Source organism: Spodoptera frugiperda, chromosome 11 (assembly GCF_023101765.2).
Source record: "Spodoptera frugiperda isolate SF20-4 chromosome 11, AGI-APGP_CSIRO_Sfru_2.0, whole genome shotgun sequence".
Taxonomy (NCBI): Eukaryota; Metazoa; Arthropoda; class Insecta; order Lepidoptera; family Noctuidae; genus Spodoptera; species Spodoptera frugiperda.
Window position 1 is genome coordinate 967,601 of NC_064222.1, and position 16,404 is coordinate 984,004.

General features: G+C 36.0%; 1 long non-coding RNA gene across 1 annotated transcript; it reads left to right on the forward strand.

The window, feature by feature from the left end:
• The first annotated feature begins 5,558 nt into the window (after positions 1–5,558).
• On the forward strand, positions 5,559–13,511 carry LOC126911224 (uncharacterized). The gene is made up of 2 exons (XR_007705750.1): positions 5,559–5,769; positions 13,410–13,511. It is a non-coding gene; the product is annotated as an uncharacterized LOC126911224 (long non-coding RNA).
• Positions 13,512–16,404: the final 2,893 nt, after the last annotated feature.

Sequence of the window (16,404 nt, forward strand, 5' to 3'; positions counted from 1 at the left end):
ATTCAACAAAGGAAAACCACATTATTTGACTGAATCTCTACGAAAAATACAATCTCAATAATTAAAACCTTACAAAAACAAACCAATTAATTAGTACGAACTTTCGAACAAAAAGTATATTTTAATTGAGTCAATACTTTTAATTTAACCACGTTCACAAATCAAGGGAAACTTTTACCAAGTTTTTAATTTAAAGCCTTAGTTCGTTTTTTACCGAATATCAGGGGGATAAAAAGATACATTTGTTCGTAAGGGTGGGAGAGGGTTAAACGGCTATTTTCCCTATTTCTATTGAGACAGATTTACACAATGCCCAGGGCCAATGGGCTTTCCAAGACGATATTTTTATATCTTTATTGGGATCTTGCAATATAATAAAATATGTTTGTGAAAAATAGTGGCAATTTGAATGTCAAGTCGAAGGGTCGTCGGAAAAGGAAGTCGTGACCACGAAATATTTTATGATGAAATAAGATAACGACGCCTATAAAACTTGAGATGTATACGATTTTGTATTTTGGTGACCTTAAAGCATATTCTACATGGCATGTTACACTATTTGTATCATTCTTATTTACCAAAATGGTAGATAGGAGCTATAGCTAGAGTTCCAGTGGTTGCTGGGTGTCAAATTAATCCTATTGTAATATAGAGTGAGACATGCTGCACAGATTCAAATTTCACCATACTCTCAAGTTTGAAATTCAGAAATCATAAATTAATAATATTTTTTTTTACTAGAAAATTACAATTGATCCACCATAGAGCTGGTTTACATTAAATACATAAGATTCTGCAATCTAAATTTTGTGATATTTATGTGTCAAATTAGATTTTTCATCCTGTATGTTTGTAAGATTTAAAACTACAGTTGAATCAAAACGTTGATGAATCATGGTTATTAAACTTTATTTTAACTAATAAACTCAATAAATTTAAATACCGCTTACATATTGTATATAACAGAAATAAATTAAAAACAAATCAACACAACAATCAATCATTCATAAACAAAACCCAAAAATATAAAACAAGAAATTAATCACCAAACCCAACCATATTTTCTCTCACAAAATACCTAGCATACATTCGAAGTCATAAATCCGCTAAGTATCAGAAATTCCCGATACTTTCGAAACAAATAAATAAGGACACCCCATTGAGTATCCGCAAAATAGAGTGGACGGAGGAAAAAATATCCGACCGCTAACAGAGCAACTTCCGAACTCGAATATTTATGGACAGAAGGGGTGTTTTATTGCGCTATGTTCCATTTTAACCCACTTGCCCCCGGCCGTCCGCACTTTATAGTGAAGTTAGACCATTCAGTAACGAATTTGTTTTTTCGATATGTAGGTCTATTTTTTGAGTGTTTGGAAAGTGGAATTGTTTAATGGTAGGTTTTAATTTTGATGTACCTACTCTATAGTAGCAGGTGTCATAGATGCAACTCAATTGAACATAACAGTATAATCAATTAAGACAATAAAATTATTATTTGTGTGCATTTTTTTTGGTGGGAAATGATCTAATTACTGCTACCGCCTTAATTGAGACAAGAGGAGTGTCAGACTCTTACTGACTAAAAACCACCCCGTTTCTACTCCTATTATTCGAGCCGAAACTCCGGTAACCTGCTAGGCAGTCCGCAGCCTAGGATATGAATTTCATTTCAACAATTTATTTGGTGCTATACCGACTTTAAATTCACATTCAAATTTACACATTTCCATACAATTTCCTTTTATACAAAAAACTATCCAAACACACTTCGGTGTAACAGACACTCCTATCATTCGACGTTTGGAAAAAATAACTTTATTTTTTATCTGCGTATATTTATTCGTCAGTACCCTTTCCCTCGGTCCGATAAGGTGATCTCCGTAGATACAGGCATATTGTTTCGCAAGAATAGCTCCAAATCTGTCAGGTCATTCCATTTTATGGTATTTTATGATTTGTTGAACGATTCGGTGGATATAATGGTGTCTGGAGTTTGTTTTTCTTCGCACTTGTTAGTGTAAATTGCCTTTGAGGGTTGTACTGATCGATAAACAATTTTGTTCAGCAATTAGTCATCATTTTTCGTTAATTAATAGTAATAAAACAGTAGTATCTTACGTTATAAAGAATGCCTATAGGATTGGAGGCAAACGAGCAGATGCATCACCTGATTGTAAGCGTAGCCAGTCTTTTAGAAATTAATATGTATTTTTCTACTGCTCTAATTCATTACAAACTTAATTGCATTAACACAGATAATCAATTCATCTTAAAATTTGGATCAGGGCGTCATTTTCTTAAAATATTTTCTTTTAAAGCTAATGAAGAACTTTAGAAGAATCCCGAAATCATGTCATACAAACACTCCTAGACTGCATGACTCTCCCGCACTTAACGACTCGCAAAATCACCTTCTCACAGACCAAATTCGGAAAGTACATCCTCTTATAAAACCACCACCTTAACCTTCAGGCTATCACTTACTAACATGGACAATAAATCCCCATTCCCAAAGGGGTTGATAAGTTTCATACGCCATCAATGGCCACCGATTTGCCAGTTAACCCTCAAATCGCCTTGAGACGTGATGCGATCAGTGCGGAGGTCCGAAATAAAAAATATCTTCGAATCAACAAGAGATTGTATTTCAGATGAGCTTGTTTGATATTGAATGTTGGTAATTTTGGATAAATGGATGTCCATCAATTATCTTTTGGATTTTCTTGGTGGAATGGTTTGTTTTTCTTTTGGCATTTTGATGGTCTAGTGTTTGCTATAGTAATGGGCTTAGTTTGATTGTATTTCCTAGTCAGGTAAACAAGACTTTTAATTTGAAGTTTCTTATGACAAACGATGAAAATTGGATGTACAGTATCATTACGTGCTATAATGTGCACCTCTGCCTGCCGCTTCAGGGATAAACGGTTTGACGATACGCTTTCTTATTATTGGTGTCTTAGTTTTTGTTTACTGTGTAATGCTTTGGATACTAAGTACCTATAGCAATACGGGTTTAATACAAGTCAACACATTAATGCAGCATTATATGTATAAGTCATGACATTGGACTTGTCCATAAAATATCTACCGATTTTAATAATTATGCAATTCAATAGAACTTAAAACGGGATATTTACCATGTTTATTAGTTTTTGTGCGTTTCCGATATCTCGGCACTGTTTTAATCATTTAAGTTCTAATGATATTACTAGTAACCATGTCAGTTTAAAAACTTATAATTATGCAAGTCATCAATAAAACATAATTATGTCCAAATCAAATTACCTACTACACCTCAAGCCTTTTAAAAACAATTTCACCACCAAAATCCCAACCAACCTACAACCTATTTAAATCAATAAGTCAGGGATATCCTTTGAAAAAACACCCCCAATCTTCAGCACATCAATTTGGGCCCAACTGGGCACAATTTCCCAAGGTTATAAGTTTTCCACCGGCTGATGTTGTTAGTCTGACCACGGAATCTCCCGCGGGTGAGATTTAGCAATAAATTGCCTAAGTTAAGTGATTTCCCCCTTTCAATCTTCCAATGCCTCTCTGGATATTTTTTATGTTGGTCTCTTAATAATTTAGTCGGTTGGGTATCGAATCTTTTTTTTCTGTAAGTTGTGCTGTTTATTTTGTTGTTGTTAATATTTTATTGTGTTAGTGGTTTCTAAACATGATTGTTACTAGTGGTTATTTTTAGACAAATTACCGTCTTTGCGTCTATATGTGATTTATTTTTCTTCACTTCAAGAATGTTTTTCTTTCTTTTAGAAGTTTTTTGTGAAATATCATAATCAAATCCACAAGGGCACTTACTCTACCGTGATAATTAACGTCTAACGCTACCAATCAGGTATAATCTAAAATAAGAACTACTACAAATTTTACTTACCCTAAGACCCACTTTAGTTAACCAGCTGTTGCCCATGGCTTCGTCCACATAGAACAATGACTGATTTTTATCTAATTTAAATATATATTTTTTTAAATAAAAGTAGCCTAAATCACTCCTTAGTACATCACCTATTGTGCAGTAAAACACCCGTTAAAATCTGTCCAACCATTTCAGAGATATACCAGTCACAACATTTAAAACAATCACTATCCAAGAACTAAAGGCAGAACGAACATAAATTGAACCTAAAAATAGCTAGATGGAAAAGGTCATATCATATTCCTAGTTCAGAAAATATGTAGCTGATGCCATGTCGGTTGACGCGTGACCTTCCAAATGTAAATGAAGGAAGGAAACCATGTTATCAGCTAAGACAACTGACAGTCGGATCGTGAAATGATGTTTCCTGCACACATAATGCAAATGCACGCTTCTATTACCTAGTTTTTTAGCTAGGAATTGTGCAATCGATATTTTAAGCGCTTGTGTTATGGGTATTGGAATTTGTTATGTTTGTAGTTTGAAAATTAATGTGAGGGTTTTTATTTTTTGGTCTATTCGTGCAGAGCAGATTGAAGAGAGAAGAATTTTAGTGATGTGATGACGTTTGTTAGACAACGTCTACGTCACGCCTTTTATCCCCGAAACGTGGGCAGAGGTGCACATAACGGTACGTAATGCCGCTATACAATATAATAGCCACACACCATTTGTGTTATAAGTCCCATGTAATAGGGGGTTGGTCTAGTGCCACATACTGGGCACAATTCCAGACTCGGTGCTACTACTGAGACATTTTCGAAAAACCGAAAAAAGCACAACTATGCTTTCCCCAACCAAGGAATTGAACCCAAGACCCCTTGTCCTTGAAACTTGACCAACGAGACAGGCTCATCTTAAAAGTAGTATACATATATATTATAATTAAAATATTATCAATACGTATTCCATCCCAAAAACAAATGACAACGATACTTTTGTCATTTTCCTTCCATTATTCCATTTCCTGGCCACTGACCCAGATAATAGTGGGGTAACCCAATAGCGGCTCCATCTTTTGTCCAGCAGTGAACTATTCAAACAGCCTGAATACAGTTACCGATGTATGACCGATGCGGAGTGTGACTTGTTCTTGTTTTATTGAATGGACGCTTAGATTGCTCTCGTCTACCTGTTTTGTTTAGAGGGTGATGTTATTTTTTTGGGCATTTTTTTGTCTATTTTTTATTTAATTTAAACCCCTATTGTATGAAGTAAAGTATCATGTAAAATATTTTGTAACTAATGATTTACAAATACTGTTATATGAATTTGAATGTGACTTTGGAAGTTTAAGATACGTAGGCAGCCGCGGACTACCTAGCGGCTTTACCGGGGCTCTGGCTCGGAAAGCTGGAGGAGGAATGGGGTGGTTTTTAGTCAGTAAGAGTCTGACACTCCCTCTCGCCTTGCTTAAGGTGAGAGAAGTAGTTGGATGATTTGCCCCCCTTAAAAAAGGTACGTAGGCAGACGTTATACCATAAATTGGGCATTTTCTATGTTTTTGCATGATGCAGCTACGTAGAAATTAGCAAAAATTTATTGGAAAAAAGTGTTCAAATACAGATATCTCTTTACCAATGAGGAAGAGTTTCAAATAATATACCACAATTGCACAACTTGATTCCTCCTAGTCCTTTCCATCATCGAACCACAAGACAATCGGCGAGGCGTCACCGTTTCATGGTGGATATCCCACCCACACGCACGAAGCGCTTCGCTTCAAGCTTCCTTGTGCGAACGGCTAGGGAATGGAACTCCTTGCCGGAGTCTGTGTTTCCTGATGGGTATAACCTGGGTGTCTTCAAAGCCCGAGTGAATAGGTTGCTTATGGGCAGACGTGCTCCATCGTAGGCCGCATCATCACTTACCATCAGGCGAGATAGCGGCCAAACGTCGGCCCATTTAACATAAAAAAAAGTTCATTAGACCATATTTCAAACAAAAAATAAAAGGAGACATGTTTGCAGTAGGCACAAAATTTTCCTGGAAAATCTCCTCAACACGACCAATCAGAAGGAAAACTTCTAATTAACTTGGAATTCAAGGTCATCTGTGGTGGGTGTATACTTTAATTTAGGGGCATCACCTTTCGTATAAAAGAAAAAACATAGTAGGTATTCTCAAGAGGGTTGAGTCGAACCTACGTACAACTCTTTTCTCAACCCTTGTTCCAAGCATTAGTTTGGCTTCTCACTGTAAAATAACGTGTATTCTCATAACTGTTTACTTACAAATAATTGTGGGTTGCTTAGAAACGCGTCTATAGTCTTTCTTGCCTCTTTTTTAAAGATGGCGACCCGTTTCCTTGAGATTGATGAATGTTATTTTGAGTCAATTGGAGAATAAGGTTTTTGTTTGTTTTATTTGTCACGTTGTTTGTTATTTAGACTTTTAAGTAGGAATTTGAACTAGTAAACTATGATCAGAGACTGGTAGATTATTATAAAAAGACACGTGATTTATTTATTTTCTTACAGAAATAAAGAAAGTACTTTCGACAATACATTGATTTGAAATATCGCGTGAAGTAATTTTTGTGTACGTTTTATACTCAATAGTAACGTATTTAGCACCCACTCCTATACTTTGATTCGTTTTATGTAAGTATTGTATTCTTGAACGATAAAATAAAAAATACGTGTCTAATATTTTTTGATTATCTAACTGACGGACTAAATAGATTTTAAATTTTCATACCCCATCATTCAATTCAATATTTTTTTTAAATAATCTATTCAACAATCCAAATTATACACACAAACACTCTACTTAAAACCACCATAGCTTAAACAAACACGCTGTACACAAACGGGTCACGTCTCCGATTGTGTATCTGTCACGCGACACGCAAGCATTGTGCGCGGTTGGTATCGTGACGGCTGTCTTTGTGATGGCCACACTTGGCCGGTCGCGGGAGATGCCTGCTTGCGGCTCGGCTGTCCACGCTTCCGTCCTATGCGGTTACGGCGTGTGTTCTTTATTGATCTTGTGGGTTCTTTTGTTTTTTTTTTGTGGGTATTGGTTATTGATTGGAGGTGCTTAGATAGTGTTATGAGTCTTAGGTTTTAGGGATGATTGTCTATTACATATTTCATATGACTTAGCATTAAGATTTTTTCTGTTGATTATTCGATTACATTTTACTATGATTTAAGGAGAATTAGTTAAGAAAATATGATTTCCAAGACCAGGTTGCTCTCATATTGTGTATTTTAAACTACTAATAATCTATTTAAACAATTAAGATGAATAAACAATTAACAATACGTGAATAAAACATTTAAAAAATTAACACCAAAAAACACAAGACAATTTTTTCTCGTCCAAAAATATCGACGCGTAACAATATCATCCCTTATAAAAAAACATGGCCGCCAAGGGATTAAAAGAGAAAAATTAACATTTAAGACAAACAGGAGTTGGAGTCGATCTCGCAAGCGTCTATCAATAATTAATCAACCATCTCGTCTCGAAATTAGCCACCATTTGAGGGTTAAACAGAGTCTTGTGTAAAGAAAAAAAAAACCGTATTTTTTGAACCAGAGAACCCTGAGGGAAATTTTATATAGGAACTCTGTATCGACTGGGGACACGAAGATTTAAATGCACTGGATGTGACTATTTGTGATTAATTGTGATTTGGACGTTAAAAGTATTACTGCAATGGAAAATGCTTAACTTAAAATAATTTTCACATGATAATGGACTTAACCTGTTGGAGTATATTACTGAAAGTAGGTAATTTAAAAATTATCAATCTATGTTATAATAAGCAGTAAAACTAAATTTAATATAAGAAAAATATGTCTATGACTATCTAATCAGTATAGTAAAGTAACACCTAAGTGTCGTCAATTCTGACTGAAGAGGTTGATTATAAATAAATTCTTTATGGCTTTCTTTATTGTAATATAGTTCTTATATAATAATATCATAAGGTAAAAATTAAGGACACTGTGTTGGGCACACAACTTAAGGACTAATGACTAATAATAAATAGGTAGCTATGTTTCATTGTTACTCACAATATCACATGACATGAAACAAGTTAGTGAAAACTATTAAAACCCTTTTCCACTTACAAAAAAAAAAAAAAAAAATTTAGTTTCAATCTACAACTACCACATCCAGCAACCATACCTCCGAAGGATCCTTCGCAATGAATTAATGAAAAATGAAATCGACTTGGCAAATTTAATTTTTTTCCAGCCATGGACCGTGAGGGCAATTTGACTGGTGATAGCCCAGCCCTGTAACGATACGATTTCAATGCTCTTTAATATTGATTACTTGTTTGATGTCAAGTAATTTTATTAGCTATGCTAATCCGGAATGGAAATTATTCGAAATATTTCACTCCGATTCGATGGCAATTGAATTTTTTGAGTTACTGATTTGAGTTTTTCTGGAGTGGTGAGTTTGTTTGATAAGTTTGTTTTGTATGTTGTTTTTAGAATTCAGGTTTTGTATCGTTTTTGCGCAATATAGAGTTAAAATGTATCATTCATTTTGTCTTACATTTCTATGATTGGGTGATATTTTTTTTCTCATCAGAACTGATGTCAAGTGTCTATTATCAATAACGTGTTACTTATTTCTTCAGTTCTTGTCTTTTTTAATAGTATGGTTATATTTTAGACTTATTGTTTTTAGGTTTTTCCTATGAATTATCAGATAGATATCTAATTTAGACCAAATCCTTTGCAAAATTTACCAGTCCCATAGATTTTGCTATTATTTGTTCCATATCATGCTCTTTTATTTTACCAATTTATGACAAAAATGTTAAGCAATAATTCCAAAATAAAATATCATGTAAATAACTACAAGATAGGGGTAAAAAGCAGAAAAAAAGTGTAAACAAACAAAAAATTCGACAAAGGGCTCTTCACACACCCCGAGGCATAAAACGTTGCCAATCTGTTGATTAGCTACATACTTTTTTATATTTTCGGGGGCGACATTAAACACAGATTAATCGCCCCCCATTCCCACAGGAGGGGGGAGGGGCGAATTATTATGTCCCGAATTAATGACAGCTTAAAATTTTTTAGTTAGCTCGCTTCGGGGCAGTGATGTGTAATGTTCCAGTTTAAATTGAGCTGCGATTGTTTGGTGAAATTTTTTACGTAAGATTCTTATATTATAACAATATATTTTTTTTAGTTTTAGAAGTTAATTTTATTAAAAACATCCAGCATACTCGTTGAAATGTGTGATTGCTTTTTATAAATAGCCTAACCTTAGATATGATCTTAGTACAACATTAAAATCAGTGTGTTGCTACAAAAACTAAAAATCTTAGAAACCATTTTTTTTAAATCTTTGAACTAATCTAACAACGTCCAATAAGTATTCAAATTGTTTAATACCAGAACCATTCTTAAATTCAATTAAAACCACATAATACGTACGTCATACATTAGTGACGTCATTAAATCTCAATCACGAAATGTCAACTTAAACTGGTCGTCATCAAAATCGAATATTAGCCGAAATGAATTCGTATCGAGACAAAAAACTTTCGAATTTCGAACCACCCCGGTCCCCAGCGTCTTGCATTTTACGAATTTTTATTTATGCCAGTATTTTTTTTAAACGTTAATTCGCGAGATGGATTTAAAGGGTGGCACTGGCATACAATATTTGAAAGGTTGAATTTCGAATTCTTTTGAATTGAGAACGACGCGATTGCCATTTCGAAATATGTTTTGAATGTTGCAAATTGGAATATTTTTGTGAGATTTTTGTTATCATTTATTGTGATTATTTTAAATATTTACTTTTTTAATATTATTACGTGATTGCAGGCTTAACTTGAAGAAAAATTATAGAATGTTATTTACAAAAACTATCTGTCAACACCTATCTTAATAAATTAATATAATAATAATACCCAAAGAAGAAATACACGATAATACATATAATAATTTGCCGAATAATATTAGTCAATCGATTGCCATGTATAAAGATAGGGTGACAAGATATATATATCAGAAAAAAATTACTAATACTAATTTTATCATTGTTATAGCTTTGTATACCTATTTATAATTAGTCATTTAAGCTGGTTGTAAGTAATAAGTAAAACATGTTTTTTATGAGTAAATAAATAATGATTAACTTAAATGTACAACAAAAATAGAAAATCTAATCAAATTAAACGTTTTTTTAATTATATAAACCGTTAATTTTTATCTGCAATTCTTTCGAGACAGTATTCAATATAGAAGATGGAATTAAGCGGAAGATTCCCGTCCAGTGGAGAATTATCATTAATCCTAAAACGAACGGACGAACGGAATAAATCGAGCATGAAAAAGAACATAAAAATTAACAAAAAAACAATAGAATTAGCATAGAAAACATCTGTGACGAAATTACTACCGGAGGACTTACTATTGGTGTGAGAAGAAAACAAAAAATTGTGAGAATAACTCGAACCCGAAAAGATGGTCAGGTACATGTGTGTGTAAGTGAGATTGCACTTATTAATAATATGAATAATATAATTCTCTAGTTGTTCAGATTTGAGTACTTCTCTTGGCTCGTTCTAGTATTGACTATTATAAACTGCCACTAGGCATTAAATAAAAAAAAAAATATGAACATAGCAAAGCAATTTACTGTAGTCTATCAAACACTATTAAGCAATAAAATATAAATGAAATAATATTGATAAAATTGGATTTTATGAAGAATGTGCTTTGAAAAGGCAGAGAGGACACTGGTTCCTTCACCTACCCGCCATAATTACCCAAATTATCAGCCTACAGTTTTGCAACTGATCGCTGATTTATACTAAAAAAAATTTCATACTAAATTATGTAATATACTTCAAAATAATGTCATCACCATCTCACTTCAAACTCACACAACTATCGAGAACAAATCGACGGCCCCTACGTAAACTATCGAAACTACAAAACCTCTACTTTACAGGAGAGCGATTCTAAGTTTCGATTTAGATTTTTGTTAAACATGAAATTCGTATATTCAATATTACCAGTATATCAAACGTGGAAAATATTAGTGTTTTATACTATCTACTGTAGTTTTTCATAATTATCATACTTTTTCTAATATTACACACTCGATACTTTTCTTGGTTACTTCTGGTTACTTTTTTATCGAATGTGCCAGTTTCGATAGTGTTCTATGACAAAAAATTTTAATCTACTATCGAATGTGCCCGTTTCGATACTTTTCTACGACAAGTATCTCTAGTAAACTATTGAATGTGGTACTTTCGATTGTATTCATTGTTACATTGCTCAAGTCAAGGTAACATAAGACTAGTTTCGATATGAGATACCTTCCAACTATTTATTTATGTCAAGCTTTTACTGCTATTTTTTCTGGGGAGTTAGTGACAAATGAAGAAAATCAATCAAATATTGTTAATCAAGCAATTTGTATTAAAAAATAAAGAACTTAAAAACATAGTAATTGCACGGTTTTGCACTAAAGTTGAATCGAACTTCTGCCGCCCTTCACTCCCACCTCTCCTGGGGCCTAACGGGACGCTGGCACACACCGCGGTAGAGAAAACAAACCTGTTTGCTTCTCTATTTGCGGAATCTTCACGTCTTGATACTGGTGGCGCTTTGCCTCCTTCTCTCCATAGAATTTGCGAGACGAATAATATGTCAAAAATTCGCATCCGATAGAAGGAGGTATACAAGACGTTGCGTAATCTTGACGTGAACAAGGCCAGTGGACCCGACGGAATCTCAGCTGTGGTTTTAAAAACCTGTGCGCCTGAGACTGGTCAAGTGCCGGTTGCATGGAAGCAGGCCAACGTGCAGCCTGTGCCCAAAAAAGGTAGTCGTGCCGACCCTAACAATTACCGACCAATCTCAGTCACGTCGGAACGTGTACTTAACAACAGGCTCCTGGCATACCTTGAAGGTAACGACCTCCTCAGCGATCAGCAGTATTTGGAGCGAGGCCATAGAGAAGCACGGGGAGGCAATAGCGGTCTCTCTCGATATATCGAAGGCCTTTGACAGGGTTTGGCACGACAGCCTTATCGGCAAGCTTCCTGCATATGGACTTCCCGCTGATCTGTGCAGATGGATTGCTGACCGACCCCTAAGGAAGGGGTCGGTCAATCCGAGTAGTCATTGATGGCTGCTCGTCTGACCAATTTAGCATCAACGCCGGAGTCCTCAGGGGACAGTACTTTCAGCAACGCTCTTTTTGCTGCATATCAACGACGAATTTGGGTATGCAGATGACAGCACAGTTGTTGAAAGGTATGTGTCCGATGCGCGGACTAGCGGAACACAGATCCAGTCTCTAAAAGAATCCATGGTCGAATGGTTGAACTCCTCCTTGAAGGCGGTCTCCGATTGGGGTGACGCCAACTTGGTCAAGTTCAATGCTACCAAAACCCAGGCGTGTCTATTCTCTGCCAAACGGAGCCAATTTCCGCTGACTCCTACTTTCCGAGATGTATCCGTTCCAATATCGGATCATCTTGAGCTTCTGGGCGTAACTCTATCGCCTACCCTAAACTTCGGCTCGTATACAAGGTGTAACAAAATACCCATATACATCAAGAAGCCCTGATGAATACAGGTTGAATAGAATCTCTAGACAAAGTTTCAGCAAAAAATATGTTTAAAAAAATTAGTACCAAATACTTGGTATCGCATAGTTCTTGATTTCAAATCATACAAACGTGTCACAACCCTGCAGGGATCACTTGCTAATATTACGAAACATTTTTTCTGTCAATCTGATCACCTAGTACCTGTCTACCTAATTTTGATTCGCGCGTCGGCGCGATTGTAAAAAATTCATAACATGGTACCATGAAAACATGAGTTTAAAAAACCCTTCCTGTATCGTTTGTTATGTTATCTAGAAACCGTGCAATTGATATGTATACCCCCTTTTTGTTACACGTTGTATAAAGTCGAAGGCGCATCTGGCTGGTAGGAAGTTGGGCATCCTCTGGAGGGTGAGACGGTATTTCACATCGGAACAGCTACTGAGCCTGTACCAAGCGCAGGTTCGGTCTTGTATGGAGTACTGTTCTCACCTTTGGGACGGCTCGGCTAAATACCAGCTCGATGCGCCAGAACAAATCGAAAGGCGTGCCAAGAAGCTCATCAACGATGATGCGCTTGTGGAGGCCCGGCTTCAAAGCCTCGAACACAGGCGTAAGGTTGCAAACCTTCCGTTTATTACCGGATACATTTCCGTTCCGTTCCGTTTATTACGGAGAGTGTGCGGGGGAATTGCACAACTTGATTCCCCCTAGTCCTTTTCATCATCGAACCACAAAACAATCGGCGAGGCGTCACCGCTTCATGGTAGATATCCCACCCACTCGCATGAAGCGCTTCGCTTCAAGCTTCCTTGTGCGAACTGCTAGGGAGTGGAACTCCTTGCCGGAGTCTGTGTTTCCTGATGGGTATAACCTGGGTGTCTTCAAGGCCCGAGTGAATAGGTTGCTTATGGGCAGACGTGCTCCACCGTAGGCCGCATCATCACTTACCATCAGGTGAGATAGCGGCCAAACGTCTACCCATCAAATGTAAAAAAAAAGGTTTGGTTTGTTGGACAATAAAAATCTTGGACAGATTTAGGAGATGGAACGATTTCAGAATCGTTATACAGAAAATCCCCGTCAACCGCATCAGTTTCTTTGTAAATATAATTTAAATATTTCCACTCTTCGTCGGTGAATTGACATCGCACAGGAGATGCTAAAAATCCAAGACAAACATATTATATCTATCGAAATTGTAGGACAATCTATTACTTTGCCGTAGTAAAGTATTGAAAGTGGTACATTCGATGTGTTCATAGCAGAGAAAAGTATCGAATGTGTCACTTTCGATAAATTGCTCAGTACAAATACCAAGGAATACTATCGAATGTGGTAGATTCGACAGTACAAATTTGCTCTTTGTACTAGAACAGTATCGAATCTACCACTTTCGATAGTATATTATATTTACCATGTGTATACCTCTCCTATTCATTTTGAATTAAAAGTAAAAAAAAACACTAACGTAATCCTAACCTCAAAATACACGTGCGTCCTCACTCACATTTCGGGGAACACTGAGGAAACTGGCAGTTTCGTGTCTCGCTCGCGCAGCGCTGACCGCGTATATCATCGAAAACGGCAGGTTCGATGTTTTAATGTGTTCATTTTATGCAGTTACGATTCTGTTCGATTGAAAAATAGTTGTAGGTATACAATTGGAACATAATTTATATATATAATAATAGATCTTTATCTCCACATACTATTAGTGCAATAAAATGAAAATGGCTTTTTTGTAGTTTCGATAGTTTACGTAGGGGCCGTCGAAATAGTAAGCGTCCTAAGGGCCCACCACATTGATTCCTCAGATCTCTCTCCCCTGGGAGGCCGGTTATCTCGTGAGCAATGGGCATTAAGGACAAAATGCCGTATCCACCCCACACCGACTCTTATTACTCCGAGGTCATAACTTTACTTGGACCAAAATGACCGGCGATTGACAATGCAGTGTTAAGAAATTGTGTTTTGGTACAAATATTACAATAGTAAAAACGGAATTAAGGAAGTAGAACGGCGGATTACCGATAGCAAAGACTGAAATCAGAATCTATCGGTAAATTATGACTTGTAGAAAAATATACAATTTTAATAGTATAAGTCTGGGAGAGCCATGCTTTGGCATAAATGGGCCGACTCGACCGGAGTAATACCACGGCTTCACAGAAAACCGACGTGAATCCACGCTTGCGTTGTGTGAGTGAGGTTATCGGAGGTCCAATCACCCCCCTTCCTTTTCCTAACCCCCAAAAGGCCGGCAACGCACTTGTAACACCTCCGGTGTTTCAGGTGCCCATGGCATTTAATCACGTATTTTACTAATAATATGAATGCAAAAATTTGTGTTTGTAATGTATATGTTTGTTACTCAATCACTTCAAAACAGCTGAAGAGATCTGGATGAAATTTGGAACAGAGGGAGATTATAGTCTGGACTAATACAGGCCACTTTTATATCTAGTACATACTATAATAAATTCACTCTTAATAACAAAATTAGGTTAAAACAGAAAGTGACACGGATCAAATACCAAATCTTTGTCCCTCTTCCAATCGATATCGACCCCCAAATCTAAGACTATGCAAGACAACAGAAACAAACCAAAATCTCCCAAAACCAGTATCTATGCGTCATCCGACATCCCATGGGGTGTAATGCCAATATTTTCCAATAAACCTCATAATCGACTGTGGTGTCATTACGGTGGCGACATAAATTAATAGAGGCCTGCTTCCTTAGGGGGTGGGCAGTAAGGGATGGTTCTTGGATCTTCGATTACTGATGTTGTTCTGTTTGTTTGTAATATTAAAGGTATTTGGTGTTAATGTGGGTTTGTAATGTTATGTCGTGATTTAATGGTTAAGTGGAAATGTGATGTTTATGTAGATGATGTGTACCCAAATATCACACTCGAGACAAATCCTACATGGATATTTTCTTAATCATTATTTCTGTGTCTTCCACTATATCATTCACACAATATTTAAAAAAAACTGTGCCATACTCTAGTATTTTCACCTGTGTCGTAGGTGCGTTCCCAAGCACATGCCACCCAGACCCGGAAACAATAGTTTGTGGATCAAACAAAGAGTTGATCCGCGCGGTAATCGGAACCGCTACACGTTGCACGGCAACCAGAAGCCAAGCCACCACGCCAGCCATGCAGTCAATCATTTTATTCGATTGAGTCCAATACCAAACCATTTAAAAATTGGGTCTCTTTTTCCATCAATTTTAATACATGAGTTTTAATTTTTTTTTACATGTGCACGTGTCCTTTCTTATAGCAACCAAAACCGAGGTCATCAAAAGGAAATTTAAAAACACTCAAATTTTAAAAATAAATCAATCCCCCAAACGATGAAACGTATAAAACGTAATTAGTAACAGTAAAACGCACAATTAGCTTCTTCGAAGTTGGGAAAAATCCATTAATTCCATCGTTAAATCTTATATCAGTCACCCCTAATTAAAAGTCACCCCTCTTCTTAGGGGGTGACAGTTTTAAACGTCTTAGGTAAGTGATTGAAGGCTGCGGTTCGATTCCCTCTTTGGTTAACCTCAAATATTAATGGACCTTATTTGGTATGTTAGGAGTTAAACCTGTTTGAAATACGTTAATACTACATTGTTACTCCTAGATACTACTCAGATAAGGTTTGATTGTGAAAATGTCAGTAATACCATAGATGACAAATTTTTATTTTAATGTCTGCCTTGTAGATGGCAAAAAATACGATGATGTGTATAGATGTGATACGTATTTTTTATTTTCTTACAGAAACAACTTGAAAGATCGCGTGAAGTCACTTTCAGGTACGTTTTATACGTACGACAAATTTGCTCCCACTCCTAAATTTTAAGTACATTAAAGTACATTCAATATATGAC